Source organism: Balaenoptera borealis (assembly GCF_965194805.1).
Source record: "Balaenoptera borealis genome assembly, chromosome: 13".
Classification (NCBI taxonomy): domain Eukaryota; kingdom Metazoa; phylum Chordata; class Mammalia; order Artiodactyla; family Balaenopteridae; genus Balaenoptera; species Balaenoptera borealis.
The window spans coordinates 56,766,197-56,777,035 of NC_138870.1; the positions used below are offsets into that span (position 1 = coordinate 56,766,197).

Below are 10,839 nucleotides of genomic sequence, written 5' to 3' on the forward strand. Positions count from 1 at the left end.
ATGCAAAATTGAACTGCAAAGACCTTCCACACAGTCTACATATTTTACATATATATAGAAATATATGTATATATTTATATATATAAAATAGCAAAAAAAGGAAATTATCTGAAGAAAATATTGGTTAACTATACTGTGATCAGCTATGAAGTAGAATATAATGCCATCACTTAAAATGAAAATTTTATACATTCAATCTTATTTATCACCGGACTGTATATCAGATTGCTTTTCCTCACTAAAAAGCAAGGGCAAAGACTCTTTAACTGCTGTACTCTTAGTGAATGAAAGAGTGCACGGTGGGGGGGGGGGGGGAGGGAGGTCCAAGAGGGAGGGGATATAGGTATACATATAGCTGATTCACTTCATTGTACGGCAGAAACTAACACAACATTGTAAAGCAACTGTACTCCAGTAAAAAAAATAAAATAAAATAAATAAAAATAGGTTCAGGTTCGCTACTCAAAAAAATAAAAAAGGAGCACATGGCACTCTTCTAAATGTTTGCTGATTGACTTATTAGTATAAAATATGTTTTCAAATAATATAACAGCATGTGAGACACAATTTTTTAAAAATTGAGAAAAAAATTTATAGAGAGTTGATGTAAAAACAAACAAAAGATTAGGAGGAAACACATCAAAATATTTATACAGGTTATCTCTGGATAATGAGACTGAAGGTCATTTAATTTTTTCCTTTGTATATTTTACAGTTTCCAAATTCACCATAATGACAATGTATTAGAAAAATTTCAATAAATAGTAAAAATGTAAAAAGAACAGTAAAAGTGTGTTTTGTCAAAATTGCAACTTGTTCTCCCTCGTCTTTTCAAACTGGCTCCTCAAAGTGGACTGATAGAACCTGGGAACTTATCTGAAATACAGAATCTCCGCCTCACCCCACTAGTGTGTCAGAATCTGAATTTTATTAGGATACTCAGGTAATTGGTACATACATTAACATCTGAGAAGCACTGTTTTAGGACATTCTCAACCGATCATTTCATTACTGCATTGGGTTAGCTAATTACTATCACAGTGTAGTATTTGGTGTTCTGTACGAAGAGGTTAATAAGATTTCAAATATCCTTCTGGTGTTGAAATAACTCCCACACATTTTTAGTAGTTTGGATGTCGATGATTCAGAAATACCAGGGTGAAATTTGCCTTTGGATTGGCCCGTGTCCTAGCCCTTGCTGCCAGCTGGTTTACTCTCTGATTCAGCAGCTGCTTTAAGCATGCCCTGCTTTCTTTTACTCACCTCATTGCCTCCATTCCCTCACCCCTGCATTAACTACCTGTTCAGCATTTGCTCACCTGCTCAGTCATGCTCATCTGCACGTTCCCATTCCAAATATGCTGTCACTTTGGAGATTGCCCAAACCTGGATTTTAGAAAGCTTATTGGTCACACTTGGGGTCAGGTAGATGACAGTTCCTTTCGTAGAGATTTATTTATTTGAATCATTGAACATTTACCAGGTAATTGATTAATAGGACAGTCCATGATCTTGAAGACCTCTTAATGAAATGGCAGGGATGGCAGGGGTGGGAGAGGCATACTGTAGAAATACCAGGCAGTGAGCTGAAGAGATATGTGCCTTTGAGAAGACACGGGAATGGAGCAAAAATAATGCTTGGGGAAAGCTAGGAAGAATTTGGAAAGGAAGTGATATCCTTCTATGACCCCAACGCCAACCCAAATGAAGTTACTTCCAAAGCAGATACATCCCCCGGCTCTGCCCATATCACTCTTTTAATTGTCATCTTCCCTGGTAGACTGATAGTTCAATGATGGCATAAAGTGGGTACTTAAGCTATATTTGTCGAATGAAGGCGTATGACCTGAATCTTAGAGGGAAAGTTGAACTTGGAGGTGAGGATGGCTGGGTGTTCTCCAGGTCACAGGAAGTAGAAAGCAAGAGGAAGAGAACAATACAGCATGTTATAACTATCACTGGCACACCTTCTCCAAACTGCCCATCAGTGGATCAGGGAGACATTTCCGTTTTTGAAACAGACTTTTGTAGATCTACCATAGTTGAGGGTTATGGAGAATGATACCTTTGGCCAGTCAGCTGTGACAGATTTAAAGCTCAATTGCCAACCAGAAGCCCATCTCAGAGTATGGTTCCCTCTTTCAAAGAAAGGGCCGTGACCGTGACTGTGCTAAAGCCTGCCTGGGACTCCCCACCAGGCCTTTTTTTATGGCTGTCCTCTTCAAAGTAGAGTGCAAACGTGCTCTGAGTGAACAGACAGCACAGCTTAGAGTCTAGGCCCCAAGAGCTTTCAGAAAAAGTAGCAGAGCTGCAGCACGACCAGGAAACCAGGAAATGGAAAAGCTAGGCTTCTGTCTCCAGCGGCCCCTCACCAATTTCTCGAGATCCTGTGGCATTTGAACAGGCTGCTGTTGCTTTGGGGGAGAGCGATGTGCACAGTGACATTTGTATTAATGCCTTCCTGACGACTGCCTTCTGTTTACCAAACCATAACATGAAGGTGGAATTATTCCAGAAAATTTAAAGTACCTGTGTGTCAAGGGCAAAGAATTCACCGGGTTTGGGAGCTGCACCCTATGGCTGCGGGAAAGAGGCCCATCACGTGGCTCTCGGTGTCATCACCTTTGACCTGTGGTTCGGGCAGTGGGCAGGTTTGACTGCACTGTCCAGGCAAGAAAGCTCTCCCTGTTAGTGAGTGCTGTGCCGTCAGGGACTACAATCTGGGGTGGGGTGGTGGGGAGAGGGCCAAAGGGAAGTCTGCAGGATCCTGAATTGCTGAATTTCAGAAACCTGCTCCCTGGCGAAGGCAGCCACGCCCCAGGGCCGTACCACCTTGCCCCAAGGCCCATGGGGCTTTGTCAGGCATGAATGCCAGGTCACCCGAGAGAAATCACACCTTCAGTTTCAGCAGAGGTCATTGCCTCTCCGCACCCGAGAAGGAGGCTGTGAAAAGAATATTTGAGAGGCAGGCATATGTGTTGAGCCCAGGGACATCACACAGCTTTTTGCCTCAGTCCCAGACCAACTTCATTCAAACCTCTGGTGAAAGTGATTCCCCTTATGTGTCAAGGTAAACTCTCTAGCAAAGTCTGATGAGATATATAGAAACTAAGGTAGGGAGGAAGAGCTTTCTCAACTTCTTCTTCACCCAGAACATCAACCACCCTTGCTCATTTCTCTTCAGTACACTGCAGTGGGCATATTGTTCAAATATTTTTGGAGCATGGTTCCAAAAACCCAGTCATTGACTGCCGGAAGCTGATTATGAAAGCTCCCTTTTATAGAAAACGTTTTACGTGCTCCTAAACATTTTGATGCAATTGCGGTCTCCTTGGGAAGACACAGCCCATCTTGTGAGGGGCCCGGGGTCCAACAGCCTTAGTGGCCATGGACCTAGGGCTCCGGATTCTGGTGCCTCTCAAGCACCATGGAAATTGTCTTCACCCCTTCACCTGAGGCCTAGAATGGTCCTGCCTCTAGAGAGGGTACAGACAGCATGGTTGGCAAATATACTTTCTTCTACATCTGGGACTCACATCTCAAGCTTTTTCTGGGATCTTGGGTGTAAAATCCTTCTTGGTTCAGTCTAAATATAATCTTCAGTAGGCAGGAGAGGAATGCTTAGAAAGTAACCACTTGCTGATGTTCTGAGGGGAAAGAGATCTCATTTCTAGTAGACCATATAATTCAGCTTTTATACCACTCATATTTGTTTATTCAGCTGCTGTTGTTCTAATTCTCATCTGCATACCACCTAAAAGAATTACTCTTTGGGTCTACAGTAGCTTCCCCTTTGGCAATCCTGCCAGCGTATTCCTGGACGAATCCTATTTCACCAGCTTCCATTGGAGGATGGTATGGCTCTGAACAGAGCTCGATACAAAAGGAATGTCTGCATTCTCAGGAGGGTGTTCTTCAACAGGGACTGCTTTTCCTAACTGGCCCAAAAGCCCTCAGTGGGGCTAATGGTGTCTCTGGGAGAAAGAGAACTCTGGCTCATGCTTTAAACGTTATTCCTCGCCTCTGAGTGTGGGGTTTTGGGAAGGGAAAACCACTTCTCTCCCCACAGCCAGCCACTTTTAATTGTTAAAATATTATAACAGGGCTTCCCTGGTGGTGCAGTGGTTGAGAGTCTGCCTGCCAATGCAGGGGACACGGGTTCGAGCCCTGGTCTGGGAAGATCCCACATGCCGCGGAGCAACTGGGCCCGTGAGCCACAGTTACTGAGCCTGCGCGTCTGGAGCCTGTGCTCCGCAACAAGAGAGGCCGCGACAGTGAGAGGCCCGCGCACTGCGATGAAGAGTGGCCCCCGCTTGCCACAACTAGAGAAAGCCCTCGCACAGAAACAAAGAGCCAACACAGCCATAAATAAATAAATAAACAAATACTTCAAAAAAATTAAAAAAAGCTAAAATATTAAAAAAAAAAAATTATAACAAATGCACCAAACACTTTTGAAAAAAGAAAGAAAATCAGTAATTCCACCGTTATTCTTGAATATTCTGTTGTTTCTATCCTTATGTAGTTTGCAGATTATATCAGAATGTATTCACAATTTTCTATGCTACCTTTTTTGGCTGAACATTATACCATAAGCACTTCATGTAACTATGGGCTTCTGTTTTTCATAATTATAATTTTAATAATACATAATTTCCATTGAAGAAAAGAATGTATTTAACTATTCCTTCATTGTTGACTTTTGACGTTGCTTGTGATGTTTTTTCTTCATCAATAAATTCTCCATAAGCATCAGTGAGTCTATAGCTTATTCTTCTTCTGTATTTGAATAAATTCCCAGGAGTGGGATAAACTATTAACAGTTTCCTGGCCTTTAATATGTGTTGTCCTATTGATTTCTTAAAGAATTTTAAAGGTTTGCATCCTGTGGATTACTTGTGGCTGAATAATGCACAAGCCAAGGCAGGGATGATATTCAAAATGTATCAGTTAGTTGGGGCATTGGTACTTACTGATCTAAACTGAGGCCTGCTGGTCAACCTGCCTGCGCACACTGCCTGAATATTAGCCCTACTTGGATGGCAAATTTAGTTGCCTCCAGGGCACCCTTCCCTTCTATTCTCTTTTCTTTTTGTTTTAACATCTTTATTGGAGTATAATTGCTTTACAATGGTGTGTTAGTTTCTGCTGTATAAAAAAGTGAATCAGCTATACATATACATACATCCCCATATCTCCTCCCTCTTGCGTCTCCCTCCCACCCTTCCTATCCCACTCCTCTAGGTGGTCACAAAGCACCGAGCTGATCTCCCTGTGCCGTGCGGCTGCTTCCCACTAGCTATCTATTTTACATTTAGTAGTGTATATATGTCCATGCCACTCTCTCACTTCATCCCAGCTTACCCTTCCCCCTCCCTGTGTCCTCAACTCCATTCTCTACATCTGCGTCTTTATTCCTGTCCTGCCTGTAGGTTCTTCAGAACCATTTTTTTTCTTTTAGATTCCATATATATGTGTTAGCATATGGTATTTGTTTTTCTCTTTCTGACTTACTTCACTCTGTATGACAGACTCTAGGTCCATCCACCTCACTACAAATAACTCAATTTCATTTCTTTTTATGGCTGAGTAATATTCCATTGTATATATGTGCCATATCTTCTTTATGCATTCATCTGTCGATGGACACTTAGGTTGCTTCCATGTCCTGCCTATTGTAAATAGACCTGCAATGAACATTGTGGCACATGACTCTTTTTGAATTATGGTTTTCTCAGGGTATATGCCCAGTAGTGGGATTGCTGGGTCATATGGTAGTTATATTTTTAGTTTTTTGAGGAACTTCCATATTGTTCTCCATAGTGGCTGTATCAATTTACATTCCCACCAACAGTGCAAGAGGGTTCCCTTTTCTCCACACCCTCTCCAGCATTTACTGTTTGTAGATTTTTGATGATGGCCTTTCTGACTGGTGTGAGGTGACACCTCACTGTAGTTTTGATTTGCATTTCTCTAATGATTAGTGATGTTGAGCATCCTTTCATGTGTTTGTTGGCAATCTGTATATCTTCTTTGGAGAAATGTCTATTTAGGTCTTCTGCCCATTTTTGGATTGGATTGTTTGTTTTCTTTGATATTGAGCTGCATGAGCTGCTTGTATATTTTCAAGATTAATCCTTTCTCAGTTGCTTCGTTTGCAAATATTTTCTCCCATACTGAGGGTTGTTTTTTTGTCTTGTTTATGGCTTCCTTTGCTGTGCAAAAGCTTTTAAGTTTCATTAGGTCCCATTTGTTTATTTTTGTTTTTGTTTCCATTTCTCTAGGAGGTGGGTCAAAAAAGATCTTGCTGTGATTTGTGTCATGGAGTGTTCTGCCTATGTTTTCCTCTAAGAGTTTTATAGTGTCTGGCCTTACATTTAGGTCTTTAATCCATTTTGAGTTTATTTTTGTGTATGGTGTTAGGGAATGTTCTAATTTCTTTCTTTTGTATGTAGCAGTCCAGTTTTCCCAGCACCACTTACTTAAGAGGCTGTCTTTTCTCCATTGTATGTTCTTGCCTCCTTTATCAAAGATAAGGTGACATATATGTGGGTTTATCTCTGGGCCTTCTATCCTGTTCCATTGATCTATATTTCTGTTTTTGTGCCAGTACCATACTGTCTTGATTACTGTAGCTTTGTAATGTAGCTTTCCCTGAAGTCAGGGAGCCTGATTCCTCCAGTTCCATTTCTCTTTCTCAAGATTGCTTTGGCTATTTCGGGTCTTTTGTGTTTCCATACAAATTGTAAAATTTTTTGTTCTAGTTCTGTTACAAGTGCCATTGGTAGTTTGATAGGGATTGCATTGAATCTGTAGACTTCTTTGGGTAGTATAGTCATTTTCACAATATTGATTCTTCCAATCCAAGAACATGGTATATCTATCCATCTGTTTGTATCATCTTTAATTTCTTTCATCAGTGTCTTATAGTTTTCTGCATACAGGTCTTTTATCTCCTTAGGTAGGTTTATACTTAGGTATTTTATTCTTTTTGTTGCAATGGTAAATGGGAGTGTTTCCTTAATTTCTCTTTCAGATTTTTCATCATTAGTGTATAGGAATGCAAGAGATTTCTGTGCATTAATTTTGTATCCTGCTACCTTACCAAATTCATTGATTAGCTCTAGTAGTTTTCTGATAGCTTCTTTAGGATTCTCTTGTATAATATCATGTCATCTGCAAACAGTGACAGTTTTACTTCTTCTTTTCCGATTTGGATTCCTTTTATTTCTTTTTCATCTCTGCTTGCTGTGGCTAAAACTTCCAAAACTATGTTGAATAATAGTGGTGAGAGTAGGCAACCTTGTCTTGTTCCTGATCTTAGTGGGAATGGTTTCCATTTTCCACCATTGAGAACGATGTTGGCTGTGGGTTTGTCATATATGACCTTTATTATGTTGAGGTAAGTTCCCTCTATGCCTACTTTCTGGATGGTTTTTTATCATAAATGGGTGTTGAATTTTGTTAAAAGCTTTTTCTGCATCTATTGAGATGATCACATGGTTTTTCTCCTTCAATTTGTTAATATGGTTTATCACATTGATTGATTTGCCTATATTGAAGAATCCTTGCATTCCTGGGATAAACCCCACTTGATCATGGTGTATGATCCTTTTAATGTGCTGTTGGATTCTGTTTGCTAGTATTCTGTTGAGGATTTTTGCATCTATGTTCATCAATGATATTGGCCTGTAGTTTTCTTTTTTTCGTGGCATATTTGTCTGGTTGTGGTATCAGGGTGATGGTGGCCTCGTAGAATGAGTTTGGGAGTGCTCCTCCCTCTGCTATATTTTGGAAGAGTTTGAGAAGGGTAGGTGTTAACTCTTCCCTAAATGTTTGGTAGAATTCACCTGTGAAGCCATCTGGTCCTGGGCTTTTGTTTGTTGGAAAATTTTAAATCACAGTTTCAATTTCAGTGCTTGTGATTGGTCTGTTTATATTTTCTGTTTCTTCCTGGTTTAGTCTCGGAAGGTTGTGCTTTTCTAAGAATTTGTCCATTTCTTCTTGGTTGTCCATTTTATTGGCATATAGTTGCTTGTAGTAATCTCTCATGATCCTTTGTATTTCTGCAGTGTCAGTTGTTACTTCTCCTTTTTCATTTCTAATTCTATTGATTTGAGTCTTCTCCCTTTTTTTCTTGATGAGTCTGACTAATGGTTTATCAATTTTGTTTATCTTCTCAAGGAACCAGCCTTTAGTTTTATTGATCTTTGCTATTGTTTCCTTCATTTCTTTTTCATTTATTTCTGATCTGATTTATTTATGATTTCTTTCCTTCTGCTAACTTCGGGGGGTTTTTTTTGTTCTTCTTTCTCTAATTGCTTTAGGTGTAAGGTTAGCTTGTTTATTTGAGCTGTTTCTTGTTTCTTGAGGTAGGATTGTATTGCTATAAACTTCCCTCTTAGAACTGCTTTTGCTGCATCCCATAGGTTTTGGGTCTTTGTGTTTTCATTGTCATTTGTTTCTAGGTATTTTTTGATTTCCTTTTTGATTTCTTCAGTGAGCTCTTGGTTATTAAGCAGTGTATTGTTTAGCCTCCACGTGTTTGTATTTTTTACAGAGTTTTTCCTGTAACTGATATCTAGTCTCATAGCATTGTGGTCGGAAAAGATACTTGATACAATTCCAATTTTCTTAAATTTACCAAGGCTTGATTTGTGACCCAAGATATGATCTATCCTGGAGAATGTTCCATAAGCACTTGAGAAGAAAGTGTATTCTGTTGTTTTTGGATGGAATGTCCTATAAATATCAATTAAGTCCATCTTGTTTAATGTATCATTTAAAGCTTGTGTTTCCTTATTTATTTTCATTTTGGTTGATCTGTCCATTGGTGAAAGTGGGGTGTTAAAGTCCCCTACTGTTATTGTTTTACTGTCAATTTCTGCTTTTATGGCTGTTAGAATTTGCCTTATGTATTGAGGTGCTCCTATGTTGGGTGCATAAATATTTACAGTTGTCATATCTTCTTGGATTGATCCCTTGATCATTATGTAGTGTCCTTCTTTGTCTGTTGTAATAGTCTTTATTTTAAAGTCTATTTTGTCTGATATGAGATTTGCTACTCCAGATTTCTTTTGATTCCCGTTTGCATGCAATATCTTTTTCCATCCCCTCATTTTCAGCGTGTATGTGTCCCTAGGTCTGATGTAGGTCTCTTGTAGACAGCATATGTATGGGTCTTGTTTTTGTATCCATTCAGCCAGTCTATGTCTTTTGGTTTGAGCATTTAATCCATTTCCATTTAAGGTAGTTATTGATATGTATGTTCCTATTACCATTTTCTTAATTGTTTTGGGTTTGTTATTGTAGGTCTTTTCCTTCTCTTGTGTTTCCTGCTTAGAGAAGTTCCTTTAGCATTTGTTGTACGGCTGGTTTGGTGGTGCTGAATTCTCTTAACTTTTGCTCATCTGTAAAGGTTTTAATTTCTCTGTCGAATCTGAATGAGATCCTTGCTGGGTAGAGTAATCTTGGTTGTAGGTTTTTCCCTTTCGTCACTTTAAATATGTCCTGCCACTCCCTTCTGCCTTACAGAGTTTCTGCTGAAAGATCAGCTGTTAAACTTATGGGGATTCCCTTGTATGTTAATTGTTGCTTTTTCCTTGTTGCTTTTAATATTTTTTCTTTGTATTTAATTTTTGATGGTTTATTTAATATGTGTCTTGGCGTGTTTCTCCTTGGATTTATCCTGTATGGGACTCTCTGCGTTTCCTGGACTTGATTGACTATTTCCTTACCCATATTAGGGAAGTTTTCAACTATAATCTCTTCAAATATTTTCTCAGTCCCTTTTTCTTTCTCTTCTTCTTCTGGGACCCCTATAATTCACATGTTGGTCCATTTAATGTTGTCCCAGAGGTCTCTGTGATTGTCCTCAATTTTTTTCATTCTTTTTTCTTTATTCTGCTCTGTGGTAGTTATTTCCACTATTTCATCTTCCAGGTCACTTATCCGTTCTTCTGCCTCAGTTACTCTGCTATTGATTCCTTCTAGAGAATTTTACATTTTATTTATTGTGTTGTTCATCATTGTTTGTTTGCTCTTTAGTTCTTCTAGGTCCTTGTTAAACGTTTCTTGTATTTTCTCCATTCTATTATTCTCTTTTCTGTCAACCTGTGTTTCCTTCTTTATTTCGTTTCCTCTAGTTTTCTTCTGTTCCTTTAGCAAAGTAGTAGTAGTGATAGCAATAGCTGACATTTTATTGAGTGCTTACTCTGCCTTCACATGTATTAGCCCAGTTAAATCTTGGAACAACTCTATCAAGTGGTTTAGTCCCATTTTATAGACATGAATACTGAGGCTTGGAAGTTTACTTGCCCAGCACACAGAGATGAAACATGACAGAGCTGAGATTGGAACCCAGTCTGGATGGCTCCATAGTTCTTAGCCAAGAGGCTGCCCACCTGCAGGGTGTTAGGTTGCTGGGTGGGTGGGAGGACAGAAGAAGGAGAGAAACTGAAATCCTGGGGGGACTGAAAATGGGTTGTTTCAGTTTCCTTTTTCCTCTTTTGTTTCCTGCATTATTAAACTTTTTGATTAGCTTCACCTGGTGTCACATTTATCTGCAGCTGTTAAACATTAGGACTTCAGAGGGGAGATTTATTTAAAGCATAGTTATTAAAATGTCAATTTTGATTTAAGGATTTCTTCTGCTTTGTATTAGTCACGTGTCTCATCTCTCTTTAGTCTATAGTCATTTCTAATAAAGAACACTCAGAGCCTACCAGCCAAAGCACTTTAAGTGATTCTTGCCAAGTCTCTTTTTTTTTTTTTTTTTTGGAAATTGAAAGCAAACTAAGACCACTTGACTGTTACTGAAATGAATAGCCCAGTTTGCTT

The 10,839-nt window shown here is 39.3% G+C and overlaps 1 long non-coding RNA gene across 1 annotated transcript in view; it reads right to left on the bottom strand.

Annotated features, from left to right (window-relative positions):
• LOC309609592 overlaps positions 1-10,839 on the bottom strand; it is a 70,093-nt gene that overhangs the window by 36,003 nt on the left and 23,251 nt on the right. The gene's annotated exons all lie outside the window — the stretch shown is intronic.